This window comes from Pyxicephalus adspersus, chromosome 8 (genome assembly GCF_032062135.1).
Source record: "Pyxicephalus adspersus chromosome 8, UCB_Pads_2.0, whole genome shotgun sequence".
Taxonomy (NCBI): Eukaryota; Metazoa; Chordata; class Amphibia; order Anura; family Pyxicephalidae; genus Pyxicephalus; species Pyxicephalus adspersus.
Window position 1 is genome coordinate 12,508 of NC_092865.1, and position 8,241 is coordinate 20,748.

At 40.1% G+C, this 8,241-nt stretch overlaps 1 long non-coding RNA gene across 1 annotated transcript in view; it reads right to left on the bottom strand.

Annotated features, from left to right (window-relative positions):
* Positions 1–2,397: 2,397 nt before the first annotated feature.
* Positions 2,398–8,241, bottom strand: part of LOC140336268 (uncharacterized) — an 11,299-nt gene continuing 5,455 nt past the window's right edge. Inside the window, exon 3 of the long non-coding RNA XR_011921862.1 lies at positions 2,398–5,442. This is a non-coding gene — a long non-coding RNA (uncharacterized lncRNA). The remainder of the gene's footprint in view (positions 5,443–8,241) is intronic.

Here is an 8,241-nt window from a genome sequence, read left to right on the forward strand (position 1 = left end):
GCTTTTCCCCCTGTGGATCGCGGAGCTGTGCTAGCACACGTCCGTCTCCGCCATCGGCCGGCCACGCCCCCAGAATGTGGATTTTATTGTAATGATTATCATTCCCAAATATTCCATTACCTGAGATGTACTTAACTGACTATTTCAATATATAGGAGTCAGAATTTGCAGAATTATCTTCTTGTGACTCACCAACTTGCTTTTGGATCTTGACAGCACCAGTATGTGGACCAAGTAATGAAATAGGCTGACACCTTGAAGCCATAGAAGAACTAACACAGAGGCAAATATTCATCCTTGAAGTTGTGGATGAGCTGAAGGGTACACAGATGAACGGGAGGTGTTAGTTTAAAACTCCAAACTGGAAGAATGTCTGGTGACATTCCACAATTGGGACGGATAACAAAGCATCTTCGGGGCAGGGTCCTCTGTCTGTCATTTGCAACCCTTATTTAATGTACAGTGCTGCGTAATATGTTGGCGCTATTTAAATCCTGTTTAATATTCTGCTAGGTCTATTGAAATCATCCAGTCAGACAGAAAAACTACTGCAGGGATATCATAGAAAAAGTCCTATCTTGAACAAAGGAATTTAAGTCCTTTAGGTCCATATTTAGCCTAAACCCTACAAGGAAGTGGCAAACTCATTTTACATTTGGAGAATATCCCTTCCTTTTAGGTAAAGAGGATCCACTTCCTACTGGATAGCTAAAAGGGTTGAATAGAGTGTGTGAATTATCCATGCACTGTGAACAGTTAAAATCCTGTAACTCTTGATTCTCAACACGTAGGTCCCTCTTTAAAGGACGATGATATAGTTAATTCTACATTCTTCCTGCAATGGTTTGATCAATGTAGTCCAAGAACTTCCTTGATTCTGTGTTGTTATCTCTACTTGATGCATAGAAAAGTTTAAAGGGCAAGACTGTAGGGACATTCACCCAACATACTTCAATGGCAGGATGGTCTGTTGACTAACTTGAGAAGTGGAAGGAGATTTCCTTTTACTTAGTGGCATACATAGGGACACATGCCTAGCTCCATAACCACTTTTAGAGGATTGGCAAACTGAGAGAAACATTTTTACACCTCCTGATATGCTTTCAAGGAGGGCTTTTATCACTCAACATAAAGAAACCATATTCAGCAGTCTTTTTATTTAATTTGCTGGCCACCTTCCAAATAAAATCCCTACCTTTGATGCATCTTCACACACACACACACACACACACTGTGCTTGGAGTTTGAGAAACTATATATGCTGCAGGTTACTGTGCATTAACAGACTGTTTTAGGAGCACTCCTACAAAGATAGGCTAAGTGTAAGCAGAAGCATAAGTGTACACTGTGAACTTTCTATTATGCTAAAGTAAGCTAGATTTTGTTTTTAACCTGATTTGGAAAGAACTCCTTGTTTGCTGTTTGCAATACAATTAGGACCAGAAAATCCCTTATCAATATTGCTTTGTCCAGTGCTGTCCTGCCTTGAGGTGACTTCAGTGTATCTTTCTCAATTTCACTTGAAAAATAGGATACTGGCCATGGAAAAGCTTGTATTTAAATGCTGTTTTGCAGAATTTCTTTAAGCCAACATGGACCTGACGGCAGCTCCCAAGTTAAGTACTAGCAGAGACAAGTTAACAAACAAATTTTGTCCTCTCAGTGTGGAAACCAAGACAAAGGAGCCTTTAATGTTCTCTTGTTGCTCTCCCAGATTCCTGCAACTGACAGGGTGATACTGGGTCCTAATCCAAAAACCCAAAGCTTTGTATATCCAAAACTTGTCTAGACATTATACAACCAAAACTTATGCAGAGCTTTAGTGTTTGCTTGTTTAATACCTGTATGGTGTTTGGGAAATTCTGCACTGAGAGTTATGCAAGTGAGTGATGTAGGTGTGATTAGAAAAGAGAGATATGGGCCAAGGAATGGGCCAAGGAGTGGAAGCAGGGCTTTTACTTAATTATTGCATGTCCCCTTACCTGCTACTACACCTGTATGTCACCCCTGCTCTCACCACTACACATGCATGCTATCTTTGTCCTCATCACCCCAGACCCCTTTCTCTTTATACACTGGTACTCAGTCCCCCTGTTTCTCTGACAAGAATTAAGTAAAAGCAATGAAAAGTAGCATGAAGTGATATAGTGCAGTGGTAAGAGTACAGGGGTACAGGTAATGGGGTAAATGAAAACATGTTGTGGAATGAGTTAATGTGTAAAAAAGGGACAGTACCCTGAGGCCTGAAAGTATAATAGAGGTAAATCATACCCAGGTGCTTTTTTGGGGGGAGGGGGGGGCCAAAAGTAGTGATAGGGATGGAGTGCAAAAATGGTGTTTGGGGAGGGGCAGTAAAACAGTAAAACGAAGAGAGCTGGGGAGCAGACAAGCGTAAATGTGAGAGTAGGGTGGGCATTGAAGGAAAGTGAGTACATGCACAGTGGGTGGGTGTTTAGAGAGAGGAGTGCAGGTGAGGTGGGGGTGCAAGCATGGTGGGTGGTGAAAGAAGAGGGGGTGCTGGCACGATCACTGGTAAAATAAGGAGAGTGCATTCAGTGTGGAAGGTGAGAGAAAAATCTTTAACCTTAATATTAATGCCCAAAACATTTGCTCCTGCTCTGTTATCAGCTTTGCAGGACTGCAATTGAACATACATAGCAAAGGGTCTCTCATTCTGGCTAATTGCTATTATATAGGCATGGCTCTTTAGTGCAGTATTGCAGTAATGCCAGCCTTTTGCTGCTCTGGTACATGTGAAGCTCCTGACAGCAGCAATAAACCAGCAATATCCTATGCATGTATAGTTGTTGCCTCAGAAACTGGTTGCCAAATTGCTGCAGGCCTAAAATTTGCCTTATTTAGGGCATGGATATTTTAATCCCACATTATTACAATAATATCCTGCTGATGCAACTGTTTTGTACACCATATGTCCACGCATCATAAGCCTTTAGCAACCGCCATCAATATTATGGACCTTTTGCTAGACTGACAGTCGCCGTAATACAATAATACAATAATTATTGTGACTGCATGCTTTTTATTTATATTTGATCTCAGATAATAAATTACCTAGCTCCACCTTTACAATAAACCATGTTCTTTTTGGAAACACCCAGAATGTACCATGTCTACCCATTTCATTAATCTATGTTCATAAGTAACCTGTAACCATTTTGCATTGTACACTTTCTTTAACACCACAGAAATTTGATCCTGCCATAAGAAATTCTAGTTGGTGTTGGTGTTATCCCTGCCCAGGACAAAGGTTGCTAACTCTCTTCTGCTATGTATGGTGAGGAAATACATTGTTTTATAGGATTGAAAATCCAGCACTGTGATGGGCATATCACTCAATAGATTAAAATCCAAAATGTTTATTGAGGGAATGATTGGATTCAGTAAGAATTGGTCACATGTTTGGGATGACAGTAGGTATATTTCCTCCAATACAGCTAAGTATCACATGGGTCAATACATTTATATATTTAAGAATACACACAAATCAGTATGAAGGTTGATTGGCTCTAGGTTACCTGTGTATTTATGGGCAATCTCACAAGCCTTGTGAAAACTTCGTCCATCTTTACTAAGATTAAAGATTAAGTTGCTATGATATGGAAAGTAGCAGAGACGCTCGTTTACCAAGTAGGTGAGTTCCAGGACTGCCTGTGTGTATGGATTATTTCTACAAGAAAGAAATTATAATAAGTGTCCCGTACACTTACTGTATGTGGATATTGTTGACTGGCATACACTGACCAACAGCCCCAACTCTATTCAGTCATACTACTCACTCATCAATAATCTGGATTTCATGTAAACTAATGCATTTACAAAATCATGAAAAAAACAAGTATGCATCCATGTACGTCTTGTACAGGTGTTCTAGAGATATTCTATCATGTATAGTCTTTGATACTCCAGCAGACATCCCTATATGTACCATTCTACTGCAGAGGTATGTACAGTCTGTTCATGTACCATTCTACTGCAGACATCCCTCTATGTACAGTTCTTCTGCAGACACCACTCATGTAACTTGTAAACACCCTTTTTATGTACCATTCTCCTGCACACTTTCCTCTATGTAAAGTTTTCCTGCAGACATCCTGCCATGAACTATTCTTTTTTTGCTTTGTTTGTGATTAACTCACTGATGTTCAGACACACATCAGATCTTCAAAGGGTGACACCATAAGAAGGACATCATATACAGGTAGTCCCCGGGTTACATACAAGATAGGGACTGTAGGTTTGTTCTTAAATTGAATTTGTATGTTAGTCGGAACTGGTACATTATTTTATTAAATGCAATTAGGACAGATGTTTGTCTTAACATATTATTAGGCAGCGTAGTGTCTGTTACTAAAAAAAAACCTCACTGCGAGTTAATCACAAACAAAGCAAAAAAAAAAAACAAATTATCGAGTCTAGACATTCAATAACTTCTGGAGCAAGCTGTGCTTTGATATGCAAAATCAGAAAGAACTGCAGAGTTTGTCTTGGTCATTAAAGAGTTACAAGAGCTTGCAGAAGAGCTCAGTCTCAGCTGTGTTTAGCAAAAGATTTCCTCTGCAAGTAATGCAAACTGCCCCCACCCCCCCTCTAAGCCTCCAGGAGGTCTGTATGTCAGATGTCCTTAACCCAGGGATTAACTGTATAGTGTCAGTGGTTAACTATGGAAAGCATTTGCATTTTACTGAATTTTAGGGTTTTCACCTGTCTGTCTGGCAATTGTTATCCCAGCTGAATGCACATTTCATGATTGTATCCAGCGTCATAGCACTGACATAGGGGAAGATATCCACTGAAGACCCTTCAGTCACATCTTGTTTGAAGCGGTTCTGATGGAAGATAAAGTAGCAAGATGTTCAGCATTTTAACCACTCATCAGTCATTGCAATGTCTACAGTTACCAGCCATGGGTTTCCGCAGTGGTGAAAATGGAAGGGTTTGCCCTCCTCTGCTACATAGTATGGTCTAAGATCCTGGCCTCTTCATATACCCCAAGCTGAAGTCTGATTAGTGCCCAATGACTTTGTCCTGAGCCACCTTCTGCCTCTCCAATCTTTGATAACGTCTTGGAGTCAAAATGACAACCTACATGCAGCTCGGGATACTTCCCTAAACCCAACCCTTGGTCATACTATTGTTGCCACCAGGAGAATTTTTATTTGTCAGTATAAGCCAGTCCTGCTTCCCAGATCTGCATATTATTCGGAATAACCATTGCCAGTGTAACCTGGCATGTTACTAAATGTGGAACTGGCAGCACCCTACAGAAATGTTCTCATACTGCCACCATCATTACCAGCATAACATTGGTGGAGTTAGACATTAGCTTAATGTTCGGCTTCAAGACATCATAATGGAAGCCCGGAGTCAACAACTTGCGATGTTGGAACCATTTCTGTCCAGACAAAACTAGAAGACCTCTACCTACAAGAAAAACAAAACCATAAAAAAATTAAGATGTGTTTGGCAGGCAAAAATGCTTCTTTTAGGTCCAGACAAAGTGACAGAATTAGAACCTCTGACAGGGTTTTCAGCTATTACAGTGAAAGTTTTCACCCTAATTTCTTACATGGTGACAACAGTTTAATTAGACAGGAGGTACGGGGAACTTTCAACAGCGACACTGACAGAAATACATTTTTTAGGTGTGGAAGGTAGGACCCCAGGCAGATTTTTATTTCTGCTTTTGTACCTGGTGCAGATTTTCTCTCACTTCTTGTCCGGTAAAATGTTGACACCCAAACTGGCAAAGATGTGAATTACACTATTGGTGCCCTCTTTAGTTTTACTGGACCTCTCCCACACTTATTGGTGGGTAATAGCAATATTTTCTAACAGTCCCATATTTTCCAGCAACACCTTTAGCATGTTTGTAGTCTCTGGCAATCACTTCTTGCTTTTCTGCAACCTCTGACAGTGACACAATTGGCGGGATTTATTTTAGGTCTCCAAGACTGAAGAAGATAGACTGGCATGGGTGAACTTGGGTGATCCAACAAACCAGGAATAAATCTGGTCCAGGAAACCAATTATTGGCAAATGTATTTTAGGAAATCCATTCCAGGTTTGCTGAATCGCTCACGTTCTGCCATGATAGTCTATTCCCTCCAGTCTTGGAGCTTTAGTAAATCAGGCCCAATGAATATTATGTGAAGCCCTATTGGTCTGGGTCCACGCTTAAAGCTCCCTATATATCAAACAATAATTGATTACCTATAGAATGTGTAACACTATGTCACATTATTTCCTCCAGGAAAAAATGGGGAGGGGGGTGAGGTACAGCACCAGGATGATTGTTTGGGCATAACCTTCCCATGAAGGTATAGATAATAAAGCTTACATGAAGGTAGAAGGTTACCTAAAGAGTAAGATGGGACCAAATAGGATCAAATATATGGTTTTGTATTGATTCTCTACATGATCAGTAAGGTGTCAGTATGACACTTCAAGGTATTTAATACCTCTTGCAGAGATCACATTACTCCACCTGACAATGTCTTTATCTGCTTTTCTCTCCAGAAGGATGGAGCCAACTTTGTTCAATCATTTTCCACATTCACCATATATTTCCTGCACTAAGATGGCAGCTCAGAGGTGACACAATCATGGTAATTCTGGTCCTGTGCAGTTCTTGTGCAGTCCGCCTTTACAAATGTGTGACACAGATCAACCCATGCTGCTGCTTCTTACCTTGTGACTCTACAAAGTTTTTATTATTAATAATAATAATCTATGTGGCAAGAATCCACTCATAGGGCCAAGGAGAAGGCATACTGGTCTACCAAGTCTACTAAGCCAATGCTGGAATCATAGCGACAATTTACCAATCCAAGGAATGAAGAATCGATAGACAATATTGTCTTTGGGATCTGCAATATAGATAACAATGAATTCACATTACATGCAACAAGATTATGTCATAACACTCGATACCAGCTCTATTCCTCCCAAAATGGATTTCATTGCAGAATATACATAATACATTTACTGGCTAACATACTGCCATCATGGGAAATTAGGCTGCCAGCATTGCTGCTATGTTTTTACACTCAATGTTAGTCTGAGCCTTTTCAGACATACAGGGGCACATAGTGCTCCCTCTCCCCAATGTCTAAAAAACATGCCACCTTTTCCCCCGGCCAGGCCCTACCTGGACTGGGTCACCTACCTACTCCCCCAGAGTTTGTCCCTGTCCTACCTCTTCCATATATCACCTATTCTCCCCCCAGCAGTGTGTCGTCTCACCTCTAGAATATGTCAATTATTCTCCATTACCTTTCCCCCCTACCCAAAGTGTGCCACCTATTTCCCCATCTCTGGAACGTGTAACCAATTCTCCACAACCCTGCCAGAATATGTCATCTATTTTCCTTGTTACACCTTTACAATATGTCACCTTTGGCCCCTACTACCCTATTAAATGTCACCTATTTTCATTCACTTCCCACTGGAGTGTGTCACCTGTTCTTCTTCCTGTACCTGAGGAATTTTCATTTATATCAACTTACACCTTACTTACTTACACCAACTTACACCTCTGGAGCATATCACTTATTCACACCACAACAACCCTGCCTCCCCCCATAATTTACCTTTTGGAGTTGTTTTTGTCACCTGTTTTGCTTACCACATTTTGTTAAATAATGAGATCATGTTTGCACTGCCAATATCTAAAGCCATCTTTAAAGAGAATCCATCAGAAAGAAGAATTTTTTATGAGTAGTATTATTATTAAACAGGATTCATATAGCACCAACATACTACACAGCGCTGTACATTAAATAGGGAATAAAAGCTTCCTATGTAATCTTCAATTTGGGACAGTATGAGGACACTGTCTTAGAGTCAGGTAATGGCAGCTTTTGTTTGAGATTTCTAGCAGGTTCTAGTTTTTCTTTATTTAGCTGTTCTGCTAAGTATGGCCCTGGCATACTCCGGATGAGAGATATTCAGATACACTACGAAATTCCCAAACCCGATGGGATTGGCATAAGGGAACAGCTGAGCCCATTCCAGCATCCTTTGCAGAAGACTTCTATCATGGAGGAACGGTGTCATATACAATATATAAGAACTATAATAATTACTGTAGTTAAGGAAAAACAAAACAAAACAAAAAAAACTCTGAGTTAAAAAAATTGTTTACAAAAATCAAAGTTAAAAAATAGTCAATAAAAGCATTGTTACAGAAAAGTTACATAAGTGACTTTTTTCCTAAACTTT